This window comes from Barbus barbus, assembly GCF_936440315.1.
Source record: "Barbus barbus genome assembly, chromosome: 14".
NCBI lineage: Eukaryota > Metazoa > Chordata > Actinopteri > Cypriniformes > Cyprinidae > Barbus > Barbus barbus.
The window spans coordinates 32,062,441-32,079,426 of NC_136742.1; the positions used below are offsets into that span (position 1 = coordinate 32,062,441).

The following is a 16,986-nucleotide window of genomic DNA, read 5'->3' on the forward strand; positions in this document are numbered from 1 at the left end:
TTCACTTTGGATACTTTAACGTTTGTAAACAGAATGAATCATTGAGCCTTATTGAATCAGTGTTGTTCATTAACTACAGCAACTGTTCTGCTCTCTAGATATAAGAATGAATCTTTAAATAAGAGGCCTGATGTTTATAAGAAGGGTGTGTGCTGCAGGTCTCTCTCAGGTCCAGTGTTTTGCAGTGTGTGCGCTCGTTTGGCTCTTATCCTCCAGTGTTCAGTATCTGTGGTAATTAAGCAGCCGTCATGCTGATCAGAGCAAAACATTCCTGGAAATATTGGTTACAGTGTAGGAATGGGTGAAAGTCTTTGCGGTCCGTAAACTGCACCTCTTTCTGCTGTTGAACACAGAGATCTTTAAAAAAATATCCGAAAGCTGTCCATATGATCTTTCATATTCATTGATAAGTATCATATTTGCTGAATGAAATCCTAGTTTCTTACTAATTTTGAGCTGTTTTGCTCTTCCACTTCACAAGTATGATGTATTTTGTAGCATTTTTGCTTTTATAAGAATTTGTGTGGTGAAGAAGTCTTATTTTTCCTTCATCAGCAGAAAAACAGCACAAACGCATGATTCCTGAGTCAGATTCTACCTATTTGATCATCTCTCAGCCCATTTTCACATGCATGACATTATTTAATGCCTGATTTCATGGTCAGAATTATGGCCAGGGACAGAAGCGAATGCGAACGTGAGCAAATATTTTCTGCTTTTACTGCATCCAAACACACACAGAAAATTACAGATTTTGTGAAAAAGCTTATCCATCTATAAACGTGTTAAATGCAGTATCCAAACATTTTCTTTGTGAATTATAAGTTAAATTATGTGTTTTGAATATAACGTTTGACATTTGTTAGCTTTTGTTATTTTGTTAAGTGCATTAAAGCTGATACATATCTGACCCTGCAGCACAGAAGCAGTCATGAGTAACACAGGTATATCTGTAGCAATAGACAACAATACATTGTATGGATCAAAATTATACATTTCTCTTTTATGCCAAAAATCATTAGGATATTAAGATCATGTTCCATGAAGATATTTTGTGAATTTCCTACCGTAAATATATCAAAACTTCATTTTTGATTAGTAATATGCATTGCTAAGAACTTCATTTGAACAACTTTAAAGGAGATTTTCTCAATATTTAGATTTTTTTGCTCCCTCAGATTCCAGATTTTCTAATAGTTGCATCTCAGCCGAATATTGTCCTATCATAACAAACCATACATCAATGGAAAGATGATTTATTCAGATGATGAGTAAATCTCAATTGGCCATTATGACTGGTTTTGTTCTCCAGGGTCACATACAGTGGGGCAAATAAGTATTTGATACACTGATGATTTTTCAAGTTTTCCCACTTACAAAGAATGGAGAGATCTGTAATTTTCATTGTAGGTACACCTCAACTGTGAGAGACAGAATCATACAATCACATTGTATGATTTTTGAATAATTAATTTCCATTTTATTGCATGAAATAAGTATTTGATACAATAGAAAAATAGAATTTAATATTTGGTACAGAAACCTTTGTTTACAGTTACAGAGGTCAGACGTTTCCTGTAGTTCTTGAGCAGGTTTGCACTGCAGCAGGGATTCTGGCCCACTCCTCCATACAGGTCTTCTCCAGATCTTTCAGGTTTTGGGGCTGTCGCTGGGCAACACAGAGTCTCAGTTCCCTCCATAGATTTTCTATTGGGTTCAGGTCTGGAGACTGGCTAGGCCACTCCAGGACCTTGAAATGCTTCTTACGGAGCTACTCCTTAGTTGCCCTTGCTGTGTGTTTGGGGTCATTGTCATGCTGGAAGACCCAGCCACGACCCATCTTCAATGCTCCTACTGAGGGAAGGAGGTTGTTGCCCAAAATCTTGCGATACATGGCCCCATCCATCCTCCCCTCAATACGGTGCAGTCGTCCTGTCCCCTTTGCAGAAAAGCACCCCCAAAGCATGATGTTTCCACCCCCATGATTTTCTGGATTTTTTTTTATATTCTGTCTCTCACAGTTGAGGTGTACCTACAATGAAAATTACAGATCTCTCCATTCTTTGTAAGTGGGAAAACTTGAAAAATCGGCAGTGTATCAAATACTTATTTGCCCCACTGTATAGGTATTTAAAAAACTCATTCTTATTTTTTATTGTTTTTATTGATATTTTAACTCAGCATCTTATAATTCGGTTATTTAAAAAAAAAATTGCAAATCAGCAGAAATTACTTTTCAAGAAGCATGGTTGTGTTATTTCCCCCTAAGGTTTTAAATCGTGAGAATGTCACGTTGACGCACCGTTGCAGTTTTGATTGCTAAGGGGTTTTTTAACAAACAAAAGTGACACTAATTTAGACTAAAGTGGAAGGAAGATCTGAGATCTGCAGCTTTATTATGATGATTTTATGGTGTCGTTTGACAGTTGTGATCGTTGTATGGAAAAGATTTGCATTGAGATTATTCAGTTTTCAATATATATTTCTCCTTTTGTGTTTCATCTGCGTTTGGAACAAGATGAAAACCTCATTGCAGTAGTGGCAGAGCTGCACGTCTCCTGGCTAAAGTTAGTCCCTCTCTTATGGAGATCTGAGACCCTGTGCGCTCTAATTAATGTACAGCTCCTGTGTGTAGGCGTACAAACGGCCCTGACGATGGGCGGGAGCCAAGATTGGCCCACTGATGAGCATCCAGGGCCCTTCAGTCAGGCTCGGTTCAGTGCACCGACACAATGGGAGAATCTCATGCGGATGCGCAGAGACGTGCCTGTTCTCGAGTCCGTGTGTCTGCGGACACTAAATAAAAACAAACGTGCCGTGCTGCGAGATGCTCCGGGTTCTAGCCTGTTACTGTGGCGACAGACCCAGTTTTAGTGCTGTATGAAAATAAACAGGATTGAATGACTAATGTTAAGAAATAGTTTTGAAGTGGTGAGACACACTAGACAACAGTCAAAAACACTTGTGCTGCCCAATTGTTTGTGGAAACTGTGATGCATTCCATTTTTGGGGATTTTTTTGATGAATGGAAAGTTCAAAAGGACAGCATTTATTTGAAATAGAAATCTTTTCTTACATTATAAATGTAACTTTTGATCAATTTAATGCACCGCAGGTCCGCAGATGAATAAGTGTTAATTTCTTACTGAACCCAAATAATTGAATGGATGTGTCTCACGGTTTCCACAAAAATATTGGGCAGTACAATATTCAGCATTGATAATAATCAGAAATGTTTGTTGAGCAGTAAATCAGTATATTATTATGATTTCTGAAGATCATGTGACACTGAAGACTGGAGTAATGATGCTGAAAATACAGCTGCGCATCACAGAAATACATTACAGTTTAACACATATTCACATAGAAAACAGATATTTACATTGTAATAATATTTCACAATTTCTACTGTATTTTGGAGCAAATAAATTAAGTCTTGGTGAACAGGAAAGACTTATTTACAAAATTTAAAAAAAAGCTGAGCTCAACTGCATTTTCTTTCAAATTTTTGGATACAAACAGTTGCTTTTCTTCTTCATGTGATACCAAGATGCATTTCAGCTTTATTTCTTGATTTATATTGGTTTTGTTAAAAAGTAGTGTTTAATTGTTTATTATAAAGGGATTTGAGTTGCACTTCTTGTATGAAATGTGCTATACAAAAAAAAGTTTATTATTATTATTAATTACCCTTTTCTTTTAAACAGGTTTTTACCATTCTGGGCAATTCCCACTCCAAAGGTAAGATTATTTTCCATGTTAAATTCTATATCCTAATAAGTGGTGGAAATGGCCAAAAGACAAGGTGGGGGCGGGGAGTCATTTTTTATTGACCCCTTGTGTTTTATAAAAAAGGAAGAAGAGATCTTTTTTTTTTTTTTTTTAAAGGAGCACAGTCAAAAAATTAGGAGCACCTTCTGATCAATGATAAAAATTAACCTTCCCATTATGAGCTGATAATTTGCAGGGACACCTTTTTTTAACCTTATTAACTGTAATTTTTATGTCAAATTCATACATTTATATTTATAAACTTTTTAATTTTAGTCAGAAAGATACAAATAAATTGAAATCAGTTCTATCAACAAAATTCATCTTGGCACTATATGTGGCACAAAAGAACACAAAAGTAGCATTTTGATTTGCAGTTGAAGTCTTTACATACACCTTTCAGAATCTGCTAAATGTTAATTATTTTACCAAAATAAGAGTGATCATACAAAATGCATGTTATTGTTTATTTAGTACTGACCAGAATAAGATTTCACATAAAAGATTTACTAAAGTTTAAGTTTCACAAGAGAAAATAATAGTTGAATTTATAAAAATGACCCCTATATGTGAAGTTTTAGCTCAATATACCCCGCAGATACATTTTTACAGCTTGTTAAAATTGCTGTTTTTAGGGTATGGTACCCTAAAAACAGCACAAACACATGATCCCTGAGTCAGATTCTACCTATTTGATCATCTCTCAGCCCATTTTCACATGCATGACATTATTTAATGCCTGATTTCATGGTCAGAATTATGGCCAGGGACAGAAGCGAATGCGAACGTGAGCAAATATTTTCTGCTTTTACTGCATCCAAACACACACAGAAAATTACAGATTTTGTGAAAAAGCTTATCCATCTATGAACGTGTTAAATGCAGTATCCAAACGCGCTGATTTTGAGTGTGTTGCTTTAAATGCAAATGAGCTGTTTTCCCGGAGTAGAGGGCGGAGCTTCAAGAGCTCCAGCTCCACATTAGCAGTGCTAGCCTTTGCGAATAAACATTCCACTATTAATACAAGCCTGTTATCTTTACAGAAAACGACTCGGTTTCAAAGTCAGTCATCTGATTAAACTGTGCATAATAAATGTATGTTTATGAATTACACAGACAGGGAGCACGGCAGGATAAAAATAACAACATAGCTGGTCTCATGCTATCACAAACTTTATAAGTCCCACTTCTGATTATGAGCTCGACTCACATTGCTTTCATACACAACTTTTAACCACCACATTCCTATTCACGATCATTCTGGCAGCACTTGAAGGCAGCATCAGTGAAAACACACAGAGACAATGATAGCTTTAGCAGTTAGCCTTACAGAGTGACAAGAAGCTCTTTCAGAAAGGCAGTTTGGAAAACAAACGCGTGATACTCACTTTGTCTGGAGCTGACGTTCGTGTACGTGTTGGTATTAATTCCTAAACATATAGGGGACGTTACCGTTTTTTTCCGGGATATTTCCTTTGAAAATGAAATTGAACCACAGTGTCCTCGGCTCAGATGAGGGGAGATTATGGAGACTCCTATGTTCATTAGCAGTGTTGTGCAAGTTACTTCCAAACTGTAATACATTAGATTAGATTAGATTAGATTAGATTAGATTAGATTAGATTAGATTAGATTCAATTTTATTGTCATTGCACATGTGGGTACAAGGCAACGAAATACAATAGAGAAGAAGAATACAGCGTAACATGAGGAAGGAGAGGAGAAAAAAATAATCCCCATACTATGCTCCTTCGGGAGTACACTATGAGAACATGAAAAACACCTCAGCAACAAAAGCACAATCAATACAGAGACACAGGACTTGCAAGAGGGAGGGGGGGGGGGGGTAATCCAGCTCAGACGAGCAGCCATCCGGACCTGCAGCCTCTCAGCGCTAATCACAGACCTGCTTGTCAGAGTGGCGGTACAAAGCGGCAAAGGTGTTGGATGGGGGTTTGGGAGGTGAATGCATATCTGTATATATGTGCGTATGTGTGTGTGTATGTGAGTTTGTGTATTTGTAGGCCTGGAGATCCGCCACGCTGGTATTCAAAACAAGTTGTCTCAGTCCGCAGATTGTGATAGCGACACAGCAATTGCCATGAAAACGGCCTTGATCGGGACCCAGACGGAGTCGACAGTCACCAGGTGTCTGTGGGAGGGGTCAGGAAGCAAGAGCGTCTCACTGCAGTGCCCTTCCGGGGGGGTTGTTTCCAAAACGACCTTGTCCGAGGCAGTTCTGTTGTTTTGGGAAGCCGATAGAAGATAAGATTGTTTGGTCTTGGTGCGAGCAGCTGCATACCAATTTCACAGCTCTCTTTGTCCATTCTGGTCTCCAAGTCCATCAATTTTTCTCAGCACAGCCGTGAGCTTCTCCGTGATAGAATCCATATTGCGGTTGATAATTTCAGTCTCAGTGCTGACCGCTCTGCCCACTGCTTCAATCATGACGGGCAGCCTTGTGAGGCTTTGGGCAGCTGTTCCCGTCTTCTGAATTCTCTGATAACACAGGGCAAAGCCTAATCCAATCAGCAGAAAACCCGTTATCATGGTTCCGAATAGGTAGATTTCTTCAATGTCCACGGAAAGAGTCGCCAGACACACGACCCGCCATCTCTCCCATGCATCCATCGTGTAGCCGGTAGCGAACGTTCCAGCAGGACAATTTGGATTTTTCGGTTTGGAGAGCAGTGCAGAAGAGTCTCTCAGTGTTAGACAATAGACAAGACGAGAGAGCAAGCAGGGAAGATAAGGGGAGGAGAGGAGAGAGAAAGCGTCCGCCTTCGCTGAGAGCCAAACGAGGAAGATTAAAGATTACTTGTTACTGTTATTTAAAAGTAATTCCTTACCTTACAATATTACTGTCTCAGAATTGTAATGCGTTACATGACATGACCCGTCTTTCGTATGAGACGTTAAACCGATGTCCTGACTCTCTGTGGTCGATAAAAATCCCATGGCACTTCTCGTAAAGAGTAGGGGTGTAACCCCGGTGTCCTGGCCAAATTCCCTCCACTGGCCCTTATCAATCATGGCCTCCTAGTAATCCCCATCCACTTGATTGGCTCTATCACACTCTCCTCTCCACCTGTAGCTGGTGTGTGGTGAGCGCACTGGCGCCGTTGTACTGTGGATGCTGCACACTGGTGGTGGTTGAGGAGAGACCCCCACATGATTGTAAAGCGCTTTGGGTGTACGGCAATACACAATAAATGCGCTATATAAATGCATCATTCATTCATGACTCCTGTATTACTTTTGAGTTACTTTCACCAAAATATCTACAGAAGTAGAACTTAACATTCTAAAATAACAAAAATGTACTAGAGCCCTGCCCTAATGGCAAAGTGTTTATATTTCATTCAGACTTTTTATTAAGTTCATTTAGAAAAAACGTTTGGAGCATTTTTTGTTCATTAAATAAGTTTTTTCTTTCTTAAAGTAACGACCAAGCGACCAGCAGCAGACCGGCAGGCATGTTTGATAAATTTAGCCTTCTCAAATCATCATGACTTGCCTAAAATAAAATCTATAGATATACTAAAACAGTTCAAGCATATAACAATGTTTAAACGTTAAACCTAGATAAATGTGCGCTGCATCAGTAGTTTATGCAGAGAGTGGAAGCTGAAGCGCAGGATATGGAGGCACCAGCACAATCAATTACAATTTTTTTCAATGGAAACAACTTGCGCCGTAATTTTTGCTCATAAAGGTAAGAATGATACCTTATTGTGTGCACTCACAATATCAACAAAACATCGTGCTTTTATCTTGAACAGGAGCGCTTCACAAAAATGAACCGAAAGACAGCGAATACATGCCTCACAGACATGATAAATAATAAAAAAAAAAATTTAATTCTTTATTTGACAGGGACAATAGACAGTCCGAAAACTGCCCCAGAATTAGCTACAGAGCTAAATTTCATCTGCTGTCCCTGAATATATCTATAGAAAGCTTTAAATTACTAAACAAAATAAATAAAAATGAAAACAAAAACTATTTAATATATTTCTTATCCGTGAAGATGCACTTCTCTCTAAAGGTGCGTCTAATGAGGAGATGGCGAATCCTTACTATTTCCCGCGGACACATTCATGTTAATTACTTTTGGGCTTTTTCTATATTGTGTGTTTTTGAAGCAGAACTCTTCATCTGTGCTGACGGCTCCTGCTGCCGCGGGACACTAAACACCGTCGAGTCGCTCTTGACAGTCACGGACTCATGTTGTTTCCACCAGCGCAGCAATTTTTTTCATCAATAATTGACGGATGTCTAAAATATAAAGATAAGGAGAAGCCTAAAACAGGCCCGTGTCTGAACTATGGCGTGAATATTGGCCCGAAGCCTGGCCCTAGGGACATAAAAAAGGGGCTAAAAGTGTTGTTACGCAAGCGTTACTGAACATGTACCGAGTAAAATATTACTGAAAATTGATTAGTAATGCCTTACACTACTGCGTTACAGCAAAAAGTAATACGTTACTGTAATGCATTACTTTTGTAACGCGTTACTCCCAACACTGTTCATTAGTGCATCCCAAAACACAACACTTGTTAAAGCCTCTTTGGCGCTGACTGTATATATCTCCAGTAATGGCCGGACCGCAGCTTCTCACTCAGAGCTGTGTTTATGCTAATAGGACAGAGAGCGTCACTTTTTCACAATAGGACACAGGGACTTTTTCCCCTCGGTGACGTGCACAGAGGGACAATCTGAAACAGCTCGTTCTGAGAGACTGTTTATGATTTATTGGGTTTATAAAAAAACAAGTTGGTGGATTTTGAATATTATAGGCTGGTAATATCTATCATGAAACAAACAAAAAAAACAACTTTGGATCGTTCAGGTAACAACACAGTATTAAGAATCAAGGGGATGAAAACTTTTGAACGGGGTACATTTTTATAAATTCAATCTCTTTATGGTTTTAATTGATGAGCTTCTTCAGGAAAATGGATCCTGAGGTCCTCTTCGGTTCTCTTTCAGTCTTTGTATTATATCGAGACTTTTATTTATTTTATTACATGCTTTTAGTATTTCTTTGTCAATTACATTCCCCTCTTTTCTTTCTCATTTATACATGCTTCTTTATTAGGCTAATTATTTATTAATTTATTAACATTTATAGCAAGGGTGTAGAACTTACTAAGGACCCTAACCCTTATGAAAACTGACCATGGTTTTACTTCAAATAAAACCATGGTTACTATAGCCTAGTTAAACCATGGTAACCACAAATTAACCATGGTTTTGCTAGACTAACAATAGTTTAACCATGGTATTTTTTTGTAAAACTGTGGTTATACAAATGGTAATCAATACGGCTTATAATCATGGTTACTACACGTTTACTACAATAAAACCATTGTTAATTTCCGTAAGGGATGACATGTCTCTACCAATATCCAGCGAATACTAAATTGTCCCTAACACTAATTTTGATCAAACATTTAAATAGGCCTATATGTAACATTGTTGTAATTTTAGCTGCAGCTGAAATATTTCACACAATTAATATTACCGGAGAAGTTAAAGAAAAACACTAGAAAAGTCTTTGAAACAGAGCTTATCAAAACTTTGAATTCGTTAAACCATTGCATCACGAAAAGATTCACTGTTTGGAAGCGTTCCAATCGGATCGCGTATCATGAATCATTTGATTCAGATCAGAACTTCGGAGCAAATATTTACAGTTTTACTAAATACCATTAATTAACCATGGTTCATTTTCATAAGGGATGTGTTGTCAGGTAAAAAAACAAACACTTTTCACCTTAAGAAGACACAACGAATGAATATAGAGATGCAGCTTTCACTGATTTAGGCTGAACAGAACTTGGGATAGTTTCCATATATAGCCTACTCATCTAGATCAACTCTGAATAAAGACAAGAGATGTTTTTATTGAATGTAAAAAATTAGCTAGCAAGAAACACAAATAAATATAGTTATATTATGTTATATTCTCTTTAAATCTTTAAAACTGCTGCTGTTAAAAACTGTGTAATTATTGTCTGATGAATATGCTAACATAACCTCTTTTTATGACTTATGAGAATGCTGGCTGCCAGAGCTATAAATGAAAACTTAGATGACATGAAACTGTTGTCAAAAGTCTATCATAAATGCGAAAATGTTGGAGTACTTCAGTTAGATGGGTGTTGTCTGCTGTTACGTCCCACCAATGTCAAAATCAAACCTACACTCTAGATTTATAGATTTATATAAGGCCTGGCAAAAGTGAAAGTAAGGAAGAGCGGGGCACAACATCATTTTTGACTTTCTCAGTTTGTGTAAATCCACATGGGGTTCAGAGTATAATTGTTTTTATACACATTAATTTCACACTTGTCTAGTACAAATATGTTGCTTTGTTTCATAATTACAGTGTATACATTTTACTTTATTTACGCTCAAAGAATGGAAGTGAAATGTGAGACAGAGTCTGTCTGTGTGTGTGTGTGTGTGTGTGTCTGTGTGTGTGTGTGTGTGTGTGTGTACATGTTTATGTGGTTTATGAGGACACAAATGTGTATAATGACATGGGTATGACAGAGGTATTACAATATGAAGGTGGTTTATGAGGACACTGCCTATGTCCCCGTAATTCAAAAGGCTTAAAAAACATACTAAATGGTGTTTTTTTGAAAATCTAAAACTGCACAAAGTCTCCTGTGAGGGCTAAGTTTAGGTGTAGGGTTGGTGTAGGGCAATAGCACACACAGTTTGTTCAGTATAAAAACCATTACGCCTATGGAGAGTCCCCATAAACCACAAAAACCAACATGAGTGTGTGTGTGTGTGTGTGTGTGTGTGTGTGTGTGTGTGTGTGTGTGTGTGTGTGTGTTCAGTGATGCTGTTCCCTGAGGCGTGGGGCCGCAGTCAGTGTCGTTCTCTGGAGCAGATGGTGGAGGTGGAGCAGGAGTATCCTGGAGGAGTGGAGCACATCTATAATCCCGGCTGTGTGCCGCTGCTGCGCTGCTCTGGATGCTGCAATGACGACAAACTGGCCTGTTTCCCCGTCAGCACACGCAACATCAGCATCCAGGCACAGACACCATCACCTCACTCACACACGCTGCTGTTCTTTACTGTGGGACACATTTCTGAAGAATCTTCACACAGATGTTTTCATTTAACAACAGTTCATAGTGACTAAACATCAACAAAAACATCCGGGTGACTTCTGAACTCACTGGAATCAAGGTTATTAACGAAAACTCAAGCTAAAATCAAAACCAATAAAAAACTGACTGAAATAAAATAAACTTAAAATAAACTCATTTTATTTCAGCGACCTTCCACATTTTAATTTAACTTGATGCACTAAAATAACTAAAACTGAAATAAAATTAATAAAAACTAGATTATTATTATTTAGATATTTTTAATTGTGCATTTGTTTTGTGTATTACTGCCACAGGTAACTACAGTGTTTCTCTATCTCTGATAGAGACACACACACACACACACACACACACACATACACACACACACAGACAGACAGACAGACAGACAGACATACACACTCTCACACACACACACACACACACACACACACACAGACAGACAGACATACACACTCTCACACACACACACACACACACACACAGACATGCACACTCTCTCACACACACACACACACACACACACACACACACACACACACACACACACACAGACAGACATACACACTCTCACACACACACACACACACACACACACACACACATACACACACACACAGACAGACAGACAGACAGACATACACACTCTCACACACACACACACACACACACACACAGACAGACAGACATACACACTCTCACACACACACACACACACACACACAGACATGCACACTCTCTCACACACACACACACACACACACACACACACACACACACAGACAGACATACACACTCTCACACACACACACACACACACACACACAGACAGACATGCACACTCTCTCACACACACACACACACACACACACACACACACACACACTACCAGTCAAAAGTGTTTAATGTTTTTAAAGAAGTCCCTTCTGCTCACCAAGCCTGCATTTATTTGATCCAAAAAGCAGTAATTATCAGAGAGTCGACCAACGACACTCACCAGATCCCAATCCCCTGGTTTCTGATAAAACTTTAATTTTTAAACTTTAAATAAAATTAAAAAAAAATTATTAAACTATTATTGTACTAAAATAACACTGATATTTTTATGGTGATTTTGGAGCTTGAAGCTCACAGACCTTTTGTGAAATGGAAAAGAGCTGCATGAAAGTCTTCTCTAAAATTCAGACTTGTATAACTTATTTTCTATCTATTTGGGATGGTTACTTTGGAAATGTAACAGGTTACAGATTAGAAGTTACTCTATCCAAAATGTAATAAGTAGTAGTGTAACTATTTCAATTACTTTATTAAAGTAATGTGGATGTAACCCTCTTTGTAATCATTAACATTTTCAACTGTAATTTAAATACACATAAACTGTAACTGATTAAAATTACATTTATTTTGTAATTAAATGATGAAATTCCGTTATATGTAACGAGTTACTCCCCAACACTGCTTATTTATTTATTTGATTGAGTGATTCCTTCATGTTTTGATGCTGAATGCTGTGTGTTTTTCTTCAGCTGTTGAGAATAACTCCGGCGGAGAGGAGCAGACAATATGTGCTGCTTTCCTTTCAGGAGCACCAGAGCTGCGAGTGCAGGTACATCTCTCATTTCACTGCTCTCGCTCTCATCTTGCTTTCTGTTTATATATCTGACTCTCTTTCTGTCCTTCAGGCCCAGACGACACCACCTGAGAAATCAGCAGTGAGTATTGATTGATTGATTGATTGATTGATGTTTGTAAATGATGGAAGTAAAGGTTCAGAATGCTGTTCCTCAGCAGGAGGAGGCAGAAGGGCAAACGCAGGAGGAGACGGAGAGGAAGGATGGATGAGGATTGAGACGCAGCCGAGGTCAGTGCATCACATTCATGTGTGTCCAGGGGCCAATGCATACACTGCTAGTCCTGAGAAGTTCGTCGTCTAATTTGTTTTTTGCAAGACTGGTCATAATTGTTTAGTCAGGTACAAAAAGGTAGACTAGCCCACTTTGAACGGGACAAGTGAAAGATATCTTGGTTAACTGCTAGTTGGTCAAACTACTTCTTAAGACACCGTCTGAACAACAGGGGCTATGTTTATGCAGCTGGGATCATGAGCTGATCTCTTTATTTACCTTTATGATGGTGTTTTGTTCTTGCATACATATTTAGGTTAAATATTTTAACGATTAAGTGAAATTAATTCTCAGTTATGGCTTAAACCTGTACATTCACATCAAATACAAAAATAGTTGCAAATGCTGGGGGGGAAAATCTGCTAGAATAGATTTGACACAATTAATCATCTTCTAAGCTCTCGACTGTCACAGCAGATATATGCATATATATAAAAATAAGTGGCCCTCCAGGACCGACGTTGCCCATCCCTGATATATATATATGTATGTGTGTATGTATAGAGTGCTGTCAAACGATTAATCGCATTTGAAATAAAAAAATGAGTTTATATATGTATGTGTACTCCTGTATATATAAATACAAACACATGCATGTATATATTTAAGAAAAAATGTATGTTTATATATTAAATTTATATATAGTATAAATTATCTGAATATAAATACAAACACATTCAGTATATTTAGAAAATATTTACATGCATTTACATGTTTATATTTATGTATACATAATAAATATACACAGTACACACACATAATGTAAACAACTTTGAGTGCGATTAATCATTTGACAGCATATATATATATATATATAATTAATGTTCACCACTGCAAGGAGCTATAGTGTCTGTAGCATTCATTTTATCATTTTGTTCAATTTAAATATTTTTATACCCATTTATTATTGCTATTAAATACATTTTTTAATACTAAATGACCAAAGAAATATATATTTTTTAAATTAATTCATGTATTATTATTATATATTTTTAATTTTGCATATTTATATTGTACAGAGTCTGAAAGTCATTAAAGCCCCAACTTTGTAATTTATATATCCATTTATATATAAAATGTATTATTATTATTAGTAGTATATTTTTTAATTATGTAGCCTATATGTATATTGTATTTATATTCACTGCTACAGGAAGCTATAGTGTCTGTAGTGGCATATTTTTTTATCCATTTATATACATAAACATTATATTTGATTTATTACTAGTCATTTACTCTTTTCAATATTTATTTCTACACAAAATATCCATTATTATTATTATTTGGATATTTTATGTTAATATTCATTAGTTTTGTGTGTGTATGCTCTGCTGTAGATATGATGATCAGTATGGCAAATAAACAGACTGCATTCATCACACAAGCACTTCTGGACATTAGTGTGGTCAGTCTGACCCGGACCCGGACCCGGATCAGCACACAACCTGCGGTGGCTTCCAGCGATCGATCGACACACATCTGCCGCACAGATTGAGAAACATGTCAGTAAAGCTGCTAAAGTGAAGGAATCAGGCTTTATGTGAACAAATATACCTCAGTGCTGCTACAATTAACTCAACAGTCTGGGAAATGTACTATATAAATATAAAAAACAATGCAATGCATGTTCATATCCCCTTATGTGTCTTAATATATTTCATAAAACAATAAACTCACAGTATTTAATGAAATACATCCTATTTGTTTTATTTGATCAGAATGCAGTGGTGAGTTTTATTTACTTGATTGCAGCTTTTACGCAAAGCGATTAACAAAAGAGGACTTTTAAATCATTTCAAGTCTCCAGGTTCAATTAAAGTCTTATTAGCGTTACATAACACAAGTGACAGAACAATATTAGACTCTGCGATTGAACACGCTGGCTGCATCCGAAACCGCCTACTTCTCTACTATATAGTAGGGGAAAAGCAGAAGGTGAGCGAGTAAGTATGTCTGAAACCTCAGTATTCATAGAAGAGTAGTCGAGAAGTTCCCGGATGTCCTACTGCTTCTGCCCAGATTCTGAAGTGTTCATCCGATGCACACTTTTCTATCCCAGAAGCCCCCGCGAGAGGATACGCCATCATCACGTGACGGAGATCAGCGACACGGGTGTTTACAAATGTGAGTATTATCATCAAAACTGATATTGTATGAACAGAAACCAGCAGGACAAACACACACACACACACACACACACACACACAGAACAGTGTGGATGTGTGTAAATAACGGCTGAATGTATATGTTTGGGTGAACTAACCCTTTAAAGCCCCAAATAGAAATTGTATTAAATATATGTAAGCATTTATATTATAGAAGTTCCTTGAAGAAATAAACTTTAAGAAACAAGCAGCTTTGTTGAGCGTTTGTGGCCAAGGCACAAGAAAACATTTTTTTTTTTTTTTTACATTTAATGTTTTGTAAATTTACAATGATGCATTTGGCAGCTAGATTTCCCCACATGCGTTCTCCTGCTCTTGCTTCAAGATTGTGTGGTACGGGGGTGTCATCATGGTCTTCCTCATCCTCTCTGTGCACTCAGGCAACGACAGCCTCGATGTCCCTTTCCCCTCCATGATCAGATTCAGTCTGACTGCAGCAGTGAGGGACGTGATGGACGGCAGAGACAGATGAAGCTGGACACGGTGGTCTTCATCAGAATAAAGCTGCAGAACTGGCTCAGCTGTAGGGTCACTGCCTGTAAATACATGATTGTTAGAATAAAGCTTTTTCATGTGTTGTTGACTGGTTTATTTACATTTATTCATTTAGCTGACGCTTAAAGCGACTTACAATTGCTATATATGTCAGAGGTCGCACGCCTCTGGAGCAACTAGGGGTTAAGTGTCTTGCTCAGGGACACATTGGTGTCTCACAGTGGATTCGAACCCGGGTCTCTCACACCAAAGGCATGTGTCTTATCCACTGCGCCATCACCACCACAATATTTATTGTCATGGTTACTTTTATTTACATTTTACTCATTTGTTCATGTTTCCTGTTGTCAGTAAATAAAATATAATTGTTTCATTAACATATGCATTAATTCATGACTTGACTGAAAACTGAGATGTATTCACCTCGGCTGCATTTGTCTAGAGTACAGTCATGCATAGCTATGGCATATGAAGAAGAAAATTACATTTAGCTTGTTTCACTAACAAATATCATTAATTATTGGTCAGCATTTATCATTATTATTGTTCATAAGTGTTGGGCAACCAATGCATTCTGAAGGAATCTTAATTTCTAAGTAGTACTATTACATTATTGGAGTAAAATCAACAATCCTCTCCAAAGATAAGATCTTTGAGCAGCTGATGGACACAGAAATGACAAACATGGAGGAAAACATACAGGTAGGGTTGTGGATTTATTGATGCTTTGAGATGTTTGTGCGCCTGTCGCTCTTATTTTATTTTTATTATTATTTATTATTACAAGCTCAGGGAAAGATGGTAGCTTTAACAATGAACAATCATAATGACACAAAAGAAAAGAAAGAAAACAACTAGAATTGGTTTGCGTACATCATAGTATGAGATTATATACACAGGAACAAAAAGATTAAATATCTGAATAATCATAAAACTAATATAATCATAATGCATTAAAATTGCATTTGTTTTTGTTATTTCTAAGCTTCAGGGATGAAACCAGAGGGACATTCAACAAGAAAAAGAGGAAAACAAAGGAGATTTAAGACAGTTTTGCATGTGGATGAACGATTTTGGTTTTTCGTAATAAAAAATAATATCTTTAAGGATTAAACTGTAGGGTTATATTAGTGGAGTTAAAAATATAAAAACTTAAATCAACCCTAAATGTGTTGGTTATACTACAATCATAAGGGCAGCTGTTTCTTCAACAAGACCAAAAATGAGCACATTTCATCAGCATCAGAATATTTACAGATAGATGATCGCTCATATCTTTTGTTTTCGCACTTGTTATAACGTCATAGATCACATGATGACGTCACCATGGCGGATCTCATTCATACTCAACGAGATTCAATTTGGCTGTAAAGTACGTACTCTTTTAGCGCTTGTTAAGTAAGTACTTCTTGAAAAAAAGTACCTACTCGTTGAGTATGCGGTTTCAGACTGTTCTCACGTCGCCCAACAATCACGTGTTATACGTAGTGCTTGCGTCACTGACCAATGCGAGGCGAG

General features: G+C 37.3%; 2 protein-coding genes across 4 annotated transcripts in view; one reads left to right on the forward strand and one right to left on the reverse strand.

The window, feature by feature from the left end:
- The window catches only part of LOC306880072 (transcriptional repressor protein YY1-like), a 672,069-nt gene that overhangs the window by 581,769 nt on the left and 73,314 nt on the right, over window positions 1-16,986 (reverse strand). The window lies entirely within an intron of this gene.
- Window positions 1-16,986, forward strand: part of LOC306880073 (peptidyl-prolyl cis-trans isomerase FKBP3-like) — a 391,610-nt gene that overhangs the window by 145,133 nt on the left and 229,491 nt on the right. The window lies entirely within an intron of this gene.